Below are 11,156 nucleotides of genomic sequence, written 5' to 3'. Positions count from 1 at the left end.
GAGTTGATACAATTTTTAGTTCCCTGTGGGGCTGAGGGGCACAAGGGCACAAGCGTGGGTCGTCCAATTTAGATGTTTGGTGCTGTATTCTTGGAGGGTTCATCCCATGCTTGCTAGACCCTACAGACCAGATCCTCTCTAAGATATGATGCCTGGTACATTGTGGAACATTTTTTCTTCACTCAAAGTATGTAAAGAGAAAGGTAACTTTGTCAATACCGTACACTGCACAATTAAACATAATTATAGTAATACGTGTGAGATCTGCTGGAGGAATTCTTCATGGTTTAAATGCTTTCAGAGAGATGACAGAGGATGTTTGGAAATTAAAACATTTACAAGGGCAGAGAACACAGTAGACAGCATGCACAGTGATCTGGAAAACCTGATGCTCACCACGCTTCTGGTTCCATTTACAGCAGTATTTTTAAGGGTAGAGTAGGACAGTTAGATTTCTTCTGCAAGGAAATGTCTTATTCACCTATAATACCTTTCCTCAGACTTTCCCAGCTGGTTCTTCTTCTTGAAGTGTGTCATTAGCAACTCCAGTTCTAGAAATGCTGAGCTTTATCTCCAGCCCTGCCGGTCACAGAATGCACAAACAATGTAGGAACAGAAGACTGTGGCAATCCCTTCATGCACTACTAAAAATCTCTGGAGTGAATGCCTTTGTTGTTTAATATAATAGTATAATAGCTTGCATAAGAAGGAAAAGGAGTACTGTACCAGGGCCTGCCTAGAATTTTAGGAGAGTTGTTAGGTAAATAGCATTAATATTTTCAAAATGGCATTTGACCACATCACTATGTTTCACTCTCTACTCTTACTTATAATTATGTTTCCTAACTGACCTGAACCTTCAGAACTTTAGGAATTCATCTCTGAATAAAGCATAGGGCATTTTTGCACAACTCCTTCAGGCAAAATCCTCTTTGAAATGAAGGAGACGTTGCATAGTAACTATAAGAAGAAAGAATAATGTAAGAAACTGTAAGAATGTGAGGTCAGATCTTAGGCTGATGGTTTTGGATGCACATACTGAACACATGAAAGGATAAAAGAGCTTTAGCATCTACTAATAACAAAGGATCGCATTTTTTCTACACCAATTACGTGGGTGTAACCTCCTTTAGCTAGAAAGTCAAGCACTGAGGTCAACACCTTTTAAAGAACAATATCACCCTTTCAGTTATTAATAAGAGGAAAAAAAGATCACATCTTGCAAAATTAAAGGCAGAGCCAAATAATAGATCAATATTCTCATTCACCTCTTTAGAAAGTGAAATTAAAAAAACCCCTCTAACAAATATATTTACCAAACTCCACAGCATTTCTGTATCAGTCACAATATGTATATAAACATACTTGGTTCTTTTGTACAGAGCTAACATAATGCCATTACAAAAAGAGCTAATTTTATGAAAAAAAAAATTATTTTTCAGTCTGTTTTTCTGCCTTGTAGTAGATAGATGAATAGCCGTAAACAGAAAGATCAAACCATATAAAACTGGCATTTCTCACCTAGTCTCAAGCATGGAGAAAAATCTACATCCTTTTATTATTAATATTCCAGAAATTATGGAGTTGCTGTGAGAAAAAGGCAGGATAAGCTTGTTTTGTTGTTCTGATATTCAATGACAGTGCTTGCCCATATGGAGTCCCTAGTGTTGCTTCATAGTTGGACAGTATTTTTCAGTCTTTATTATTTAGCATCCAGCTGGACTAGGAAGTGCTTCCATTCACAAAAAAAGAACTTCCATTCACATTTAAAAGAACTGTAGCTAAAAATGAGTACTGGAAAAGGAAGAATCTATCTTTCTGAAAATGAAGCCAAAACAGTTTCCTTGCCAAGTCCTACAGTCAGATCCTCTTGCATGGTTTCCTACACCTGTAGAAGACCTTGTTTCTGTCAAAATAACTCCCCAAAGAATTACTGATAGCGGGATAAGGACATCAGTCTCCTGTTACACAGCAGCAAACAAATACAGCCTCTCTGCTCTTTTCGTACTGTTTCAATCACCTGTAGGAGTACTGTGGATGTTTCATAACTAAACAACATTTTCTATTAAAATGGTGTTTGCTCAAACTAGGAACGGCTGGAGTTTTAGAGCTGCAAACACAAACCTTGTGATGGGACCTGGAAAGAAATATGTTCTCTTAAGCAAACAAAAATGGGGAGAATTTGCCTTGCAAGGTGTGCATATGCTATTTTGACAGCAAGCACAGGTGTCCGAATTCACAGTGCAAATAGGAAAAATGCAGAGATCCTGTAAATTACTGTATCAAGTAGAATACTGCATGCTGATCCACATCTCCATAGATATGAAACAGGGACCTCAGCCCTTCTACTAGAACTGAAAAATCTGTTATATACAAAAATAGCATACAGTAATTGTACATCATTGGCAAGAAAAAACCAATTACCTCAAAGAATGTCAGTGGCAACATTTGCTTCTAATTTTTGTTTCTGTTTATGGAAAAAATAATAATCATTTTGTTAGAAATTACCAGATGTTTATGCATCAAGCATATTAACTGAACTGGCATATACACAACTATAGGATAAAATACACAAAAGATGACTGATTACGAAAATGGACGATTAAACACATAGAATCATAGAATGGTTTGGGTTGGAAGGGACCTCAAAGACCATCTAGTTCCAACCCCACTGCCATGGGCAGGGACACCCTCCACTAGACCAGGTTGCCCAAAGCCCCATCCAACCTGGCCTTGAACACTTCCAGGGATGGGGCATCCACAGCTTCTCTGGGCAACCTGTGCCAGTGCCTCACCACTCTCACAGTAAAGAGTTTCTTGCTAATATCTAATCTACATCTACCCTCCTTCAGTTTAAAGCCATTACCCCTTGTCCTATCAAAGGATATACCCTTGTAAACAGTCCCTCTCCAGCTTTTAATCAGCTGATGGAAATTACATTTGAGATTTCTATGGAGGACTTACAGGGGAGCACAGAACTGGGAAGAGCTAAAATGGTAGTTCAAATCCAACCCAAGGTCCAAAAAGTTTGGGGTCTGAATGTAGGGAAACTGAAAGACCTAAGAAAAATCTCTTCATGCATAATACATTGTAGTTCTAACATGGAAATAATAGTGCAAGGGGATGTTCAGACTCTGCCAGGAACTGTGCTGAACTTGTATGTTTGGAATGAATTACAGAATCACAGAATGGTAGGAAGGGACCTCTGCAGGTCATCTGATCCAACCTCCTGCTGAAGCAGGGCCACCTAGAGCCAATTGCCCAGGACTGTATCCAGATGGCTTTCCAAGATCTCCAAGGACTGAGACTCCGCAACCTCCCTGGACAGCCTGTGCCAGTGCTCCGTCACCCTCACAGAGAAAAAAGTGTTTCCTGATGCTCAGAGGGAACATCCTGTGTTTCAGTGTGTGTCTGTTGCCTCTGGTCCTGTCACTGGACACCACTGAGAAGAGCCTGGTTTCACCCTCTTTGTACCCTCCTTTCAGGTATTTCTACACATTGATGAGATCCCCTGAGCCTTGTCTTCTCCAGGCTGAACAATCCCAGCTCTCTCAGCTTCTCCTCATAGGAAAGGTGCTTCAGCCCCTTCATGTCCCAGTATGTGCAGTATGTCCATGTCTCTCCTGTACTGGGGTGTCCAGAACTGGACACAGCACTTCAGGTGTGACCTCACCAGTGCTGAATAGAGCAGCAGTATTACCTTCCTTGACCTGCTGGCAATGCTTTGTCTCATGCAGCCCAGGACATCATTTGCCTTCTTTGCTGCAAGAACAAATGCACCAAGCCTTAAGGTAACTTGAGGTTGTAGGTCTGGTCAGTAGGGAGGGTATGTCTGTGTTTAAATATGGGCTAAAGGCTAAATTCAGCAGGTACACAGATTGCTGACTTGTAAGACACAAATGGGGCTTGCTTTACAGTGACTCAGCCGTCATGCCCTAAGGAAAACTCCGCGTTTGTCTGCATACGCTGCATTTAGTCACATATTTATCTGAAGTGCAAAGAGCCCTAGCTCTCAAAGCCTGGCTGAACGGCTTCCATCTATCCCAACTGCATACGGTGATTTATTTCTGATACTGGACAGACATAAGATCCTGGAGTACTTTGAGGTGCCCAAGAATCTCCTTTTACAAAGTCTAATCACATTTGTATGCAGCTTTAGCTTACGCATGCAGGAAAAAGGAGGTACAAGCAGTCACGTCTCTACTGACTCTGCTTTCTCGAATTTTGTTTATGGTGTATAAATTGTGTACAAGGGATAATATAGACATAGTCATCCAAGCCAGATCAGAGATGCAAATGAGGAGCTGGCCTCATTTGGTTCTACTTACAGCACAGAAATCAGTGAGGGGGAATAAGAACCAGAGGGAGGCAATAACCAGGAACAGAAACTGAGGTGGCAGAAGGAATTCTTGTAAGCAAAGCTTTGGAGGAAAAGGACAGAGGACATCATAGGAAATAGCACAGTCTGAAAGATTCAGAGAAAGTCAAGCCAATACAAGAGATTGATTTTAAGGTATTCAAAGGAGTAATAGAATTCAATGGGGCTTCTTCCTGAACTGCTGGTTACAAGACATTGCTAAGCAGTGTCTATTCTGTTCTATTGCTAAAGAATATAGGCCCACAAAAAGCAAGAAGTTAATTCTGGTGGAAAATGGATGAAGTGGTCCCCACATCAGAGGGAGGCAGCTGAAGCTGCACCAAAGAGAATACTGTATTGCGAACATTTGAGGAGCTGCAACAAGTCAGTATCCTAGAGCTGTAAAAGATTTGTGCTGGCTTAGTGCCAGTTGGATGCACACAAAAATCATATTCAAAAATGTCAATTTTGGCTTGAAGGTCAGTTTGATTTCCTTGTTTCTCCTTTTCAGTTTTAACCAGACCTTTCAAAGAATCAGTTCTCCAAAAGCATGTAAAGAAAAAGCAAAGGAAGGAATCAACAAGGAGGGGGAAAACCAGCAGTGCCTGCCAGCAAAACACCCATTTTTTTTCTCTCATTACTGTTTATGGTTGACCTCTGAGAAACTCCTTTGCATTTTAGTTGACAATACTTGTCACCATATGATACATTTAAGTTCTAAATGGCCTTCCCAAATGGACATAAAAAGCTACTAAACAGGGTACTTAAAATATGTTCATTGGCTAAAGACTAAGAAGAGTCACATAAGACATGTGGATGTACATACACACACAAAAAAATTTTATTTGAGGAATTTGCCATTTTATCTTAACCTTATTTTATATATTATTTGTTGAGAAAATGAAATTGAATCACATTTAAAATCAACAAACTCCTCAAAAATTGCATGAAAGTGGTATAAGGAAAACAAAAAAACCCCAAATGCATACTGCAGTCATAAAGAGTGTTGTAATCAGTGTGGAATACTGTCTTCTCAAAATCTCCTTTGGTACCCAGTATGAATTGAAAGCCAAACTCACATATTTAAATTTTTATTTTGCAAGTATTTATCTTCCTTTGTGCAAAAGGAAGGTGGTTGTGAGTAAGAGTCAGGGGACATAATTTCAACTCTTCATTCTGCTTGTGATTTTTTGTGTGATTTCACTTCCCCCTTCCATGTCTTACACTGCCAGTGTCAGTAACAGTTTGAGATCAAAAGATTTCCTTAGTTGCTGGCCATTATTTTCATAAGTAATAGCTTCTCTCTCCAAATAGGTTTTTTCAGGCTGAGTCTCTTAGAGCAAAGATCAGCTTAATTCAGGCTCTGAGTTCAAAGTGGGTCTCATACTATTGGATAAAAACAGAAACCTTCAATTTCAGTTTTAAGACAATGTATGTAAATCTTTTAAATCAATATGAAATTTCACAATTAACCAAAGAAGAGATTGAAACATTAAGGTATATCTAATTAAATACGCTCCAGTGAATCAAATAATCAAAGATTTTCACACTTCTAAATTCTACAGTTTGATCAAATAACACAAAATACGTAAGTATATATTGTGAGAATTATTCTGAACTAGCATGTGTCCCCTGTATTTTTGATTTCTGTGATTAAAAAAAGGAAGTATGCCACAGCCCAACTGTTGAATTAGTTCAGTATGATGCCATCAGTATGACAGGCCCATTGCTCAAAGTGAAAGCATTGACTAATATTTCTGTGTTTCTTGTTGGAGCCCATATATATTTGGTGACTTTTTATAAAGACGTGGAAAAGAAAACTTCACGCCAGATGGTAAATCCAAATTAAAAATAAAATGCAGCATTGTATTAGTTCTTTATATTAGAACTTACAGTAATTACTGAAGTCACTCATGAGCAACTATTCATCACCATGAATAAGGATTTACAATCTAGCCTGTGCCAAATGTGTCATGACTCTTCCGTAAGTATTCACATGAATCAGGAAGTATCAGTGGAGTTGTATCTTACGGCAAAATTACTTTTTTCTCTAATTACACAGCAAAGCCAACTTGTACAGAGAAAGCCATCTCAGAGTTGCTCAGACTGAGAGCCACCACATTTACCACAATAACTTTCAGTTTGTTGGTAATGTTCGGTACAGTGATCTATACCTAAGATGGCATTTATTGCAGTACCCTGTTGAGTTGGGTGTTAGAGAGGCTGAAGAGCCAATTTTCACCCCGCACCATACATAGGTGTAATCACTGATATTTCTTTGTACTGCAAAATCAACATGGGGCATGCAGATATCTGGCATTTAGAAAAAAAAAAAAAATCACAAATCATTACGAGACTGAGGGAATTCTCACCATGGCCATGCATTGCTGGTAAGAGGAGATAGAAGGAGAAAGGGCAAAGACATACAGAGTGAGGTTGTGGCTTTGGAAGGAAAAATACTGAAAGACAGTCACTGGGAGATCAGCTACAACTAGAACAGGCCTGAGGAATCCACTGACTGGGCTCTTTTTGTTTAACTTAAGGAAAACACATCCAATTTAATGGCACTTGGATCAGATGAAACTAAATGTTCATATAAAACTAGATGAAACTTTAACGTTTCCGTTCTTTGCTATGTAAAATATGCACTGTACTATATAAAATGCTTTGTTTTAAGAAGGGGTTTTACCACCATATCCATGACTACATATTCCCAAAGAGAACTGCAAATGTGCAAATTTAGTCACATATTGCAAGGTGGTAAGAGATGATACACACTGCATAATCTGTCTAGGTTTTTGTCTAAGAATAGAAGAATCACAAGATCACATTCTGGGACACAAAATGCCAAGAATCTGAGTATCTTAAGTAGTAAATAAAAAGAAAACCAATATATCAAAATATTTTATTCTTAAACAAAATCTAAGTTCAGTCAATAAATTCTACTCTTTCTACAATTTAATATAACCTTTTCCTCTGCATAGTGAAGAAAATCACTAAAAAATTACAAATTAGTATAAATGTAAATTAAATTGCAATGCCATTTTAATTTCTCAATTAAAGAAAAAAATCTCCTAGAAGGGTGAAATCACATCACCTCATCCCCAGGACCACAGTACATATGAAGAATTTTAATTTTAATTGCCATACAAGGCATTTGGAGAATTCCAGACGAGTAGAATATTTCACCAGCTGTGTGGCCAATTTGTACAATACACAGATGCAACCAATTTTTACATGCCTACCCAGCAAAGTCCATCTTCTAAGCAAGCGCTTAGGGAAAAGAAACACATAAAGTGCTTTGTGGAACTCCCTCATATAAAACGGCTCTGCAAAATCAGCTTTGTAGCATTGCTTTGTTTCTCAGTAATCTCTCAGCTCTGGTTTGTGCCATGCCTTAGAAAACAAGATCACGTCCTAAACCAACAAGCTGAAGAGTGTAAGTGTGTTGGAAATGAAACACAAACAGTGCAGGGGATTTACTAAACGTCAGTCTGTTTGGCTGACATACTCTGTACTGTGACTTTCCCACTCAGTTTTAAGAACTACCCTGCTAGTAGAACTGTGAAAACCAACACCCCAACATTTGAAGACTGTTATATAGGTTGCAGATGCCAATATATGGAAATAAGAAAGCAGCAGAGGTACTACATGATGTAGTACTACTTTATGTCTCTAATCAGGACTTGGAAGATTATATAGAAAAATTATGCGTATTGTGTAATTTGACTCCACCATAAAAATGTGGAGTCAGAAAAGACCAGAATTTCATGCTCAATGCATAAATTTGGAATTATCAAATTGGTCTTGCAAAGTAAATAAAGCTTCTTCAGATAGAAAGGTGCAGCTGGGGCAGTGTGGGGGTGATACACAGGCAATCCTGTTTTAAAAGAGAAAATGTAAGCAAATATGTAAAATGTAAGGAATATGTAAGCAAAGAACTTAATAAGCCTCCTGTTTTTTCAATCCTGAAACTTCAGCTTATCAGTACTGGCTTTACAGATACCACAAGCATACCTCAGTTTGCAGAAGCAAGCTGTTATCCTAACGAGAGGAGACTGACACCATACCCTGAACAAGAAGGATTCAGTCTCACTCTCTTCTAGAGCTCTGGTTTCTCCCTTCTGCTGCAGTACGGGCAGTACGGTGAACTTTGGCGGGTGGAAAAAAGCTGCTGGGAGAACATGTCTGGCAGAAGCACAAACAATTTGGGAAAACAACTTCTCCAGCAGTTCCTACTGTTCCAACAGTTTAGCGTTTTCCACAGCTGCTATTTTGGTCCAGTCTCTAAATATTCATCTATCTGAGGGAGAAAAATGTCAGGATTTCTTGAAAACACAAGGAAGAAGAAAGGGTAACAGGCAACAGTTCATATTTCAGCCAGACTGAAAAGCAACAACCAGGATTGCCAGCTTTCCTTGTTTTGTCCCTTCTATTTTTGAAATGGCTGCTACAAAATCATGAAAGGATTTGAGCTCATTCAAAGAATAAACAAAATTTGCTCCTGTGAGACTTGCGTAATGGACCCATTAGGGTTTCACATAGCACCTTAGAGACAGCACAACCCAATCCTGCATACTGGGCTGTATTTTAAGTGCCAGGGTTTTGCCCTTCTGGATCAGAAAAAGACGAGGCATTTTAATAGGCATGGAATATTAAAACAAAAGAAAACAAAACAACAAAAAACCCCAACCCAACAACAAAAAAACAAAATCAGAGATCAGGGAGGATATTTAACATCAAAGATGGGAGATTAGAAGCCTGCAATCTTTTTGCAAATCTTCAGGTTTATTGCTGGAGAAAAACCTCCATATTTTGTCATTGTGTCCAACAGGCTGAGCTGAATTGACTCTCAATTTTATCTGCTCTTTAAACCAACACAATCTACCAATGGAAGTGTCCGTTCTGTCTTCCTCAAAGACTCTGGCTACTCAGTCTGATTCTGATGCAGACATCCTTCCCTGTGCTGGCACACAGCTGCTCACATAGCCAGAAAGATGCACAGATCAGATAGGGGGATGCTGGAGCTGGGAAGTCCCCAAACCACCTGAGCACGTGAACATCTAGGCCAGCACAACGAGGAGGAGAAGCATGTCAGAGTGAAGAACTGAGAAACCATGGTCATCAGAGAAAGACAACTGGGTTTGGTGGTGATGATGATGATCATGATCAAAAAGGTATAGCATCGCTCCAGCAGTAGAGTATCATCTGATGATGGAAAAAATAGTCTTTCTTTTGTTGTTTGTGTGTTGGTTTTGCGTGGCAAAGTTTTGGTAGCGGGGGGGGCTACAGGGGTGGCTTCTGTGAGAAGCTGCTAGAAGCTTCCCCTGTGTCTGACAGAGCCAATGCCAGCCGGCTCCAAGATGGACCCGCTGCTGGCCAAGGCCAAGCCAATCAGCGCCTCTGTGATAACATATTTAAGAAAGAGAAAAACCAGTTAGGGAGAGAGCTTTTGCAGCCAGAGAGAGGAGTGAGAAGATGTAAGAACATCTGCAGACACCAAGGTCAGTGCAGAAGGAGGGGCAGGAGGTGCTCCAGGCACCCCAGAGCAGAGATCCCCCTGCAGCCCGTGGTGAAGACCATGGTGAAGCAGGCTGTCCCCCTGCAGCCCATGGAGGAAGGATGAGGGGGTGTAGAGATTCCACCTGCAGCCCGTGGAGGACCCCACGCCGGAGCAGGTGGAGGCACCTGAAGGAGGCTGTGGCCCCATGGGAAGCCCGCGCTGGAGCAAGCTCCTGGCAGGACCTGTGGCCCCGTGGAGAGAGGAGCCCATGCCAGAGCAGGTTTGCTGGCAGGACTTGTGACCCTGTGGGGGACCCACGCTGGAGCAGTTTGCTCCTGAAGGTCTGCACCCCGTGGAGGAGACTCACATTGGAGAAGGTCGTGAAGGACTGTCCCCCATGAGAGGGACTCCACGCTGGAGCAGGGGAACGATGAGAGGAGTCCTCCCCCTGAGGATGAAGAAGCGGCAGAAACACCGTGTGATGAACTGACCGTAACCCCCACTCCCCGTCCCCCTGTGCCGCTGAGGGGGGCGGAGGTTGAAGCCGGGAGTGAAGTTGAGCCCGGGAAGATGGGAGGGGTGGGGGGAGGTATTTTTAAGATTTGGGTTTATTTCTCATTCCTCTACTCTGTTTTGCTTAGTAATAAATTAGATGAATTCCCTCTCTAAGTTTGGTCTGTTTTGCTCGTGATGATAATTAGAGAATGATCTCTCCCTGTCCTTATCTCGACCCACAAGCTTTTCGTTGTACCTTTTCTCCCCTGTCTAATGAAAGAGGGGAGTGATAGAGCGGCTCTGGTGGGCACCTGGCCCTCAGCCAGCGTCAACCCACCACAGTTTGATATCCAGCTGAAGAATTACAGCCTTAGATAAAGTCACAGTCCCTGGCTGCCTCCTATTACTGGCTACTTGGCTTGAGAAAATATATCTAACAGCATCCTAGAATTTAAACTATTCTTTTATCTGTGTTTTGGACATTATTACATCACATTTGCTCTAATACTTCCAGTTTAGACTCAGCTTTATAAATTGAGCAATTCATGTTTGGAGAAAACAAAAACTGTTCACACCAGCAGTGCTCACCAATTTTCATCGTGGTCTGTCTAACTCGGGAGTCCCACAGCAAACAAAACTGTAAAAGTGTATTGAAAAAAAGCTGGGTTGCTAAAAAGATTGATAGCAAAATCACAATACTCCAGTCCTGAATATAAATCAGGACTGTAACCCACAAAAGAACAAAAGGCACTCAAGTAGTAATTCAATTGAGGAATTATTTTAGTAGGAGAGTAATCATTC

The sequence above is a fragment of the Balearica regulorum genome, chromosome 2, assembly GCF_011004875.1.
Source record: "Balearica regulorum gibbericeps isolate bBalReg1 chromosome 2, bBalReg1.pri, whole genome shotgun sequence".
Classification (NCBI taxonomy): Eukaryota; Metazoa; Chordata; class Aves; order Gruiformes; family Gruidae; genus Balearica; species Balearica regulorum.
The sequence above is the reverse complement of the archived record's forward strand: the minus strand, read 5'-3'. Positions refer to the sequence as shown.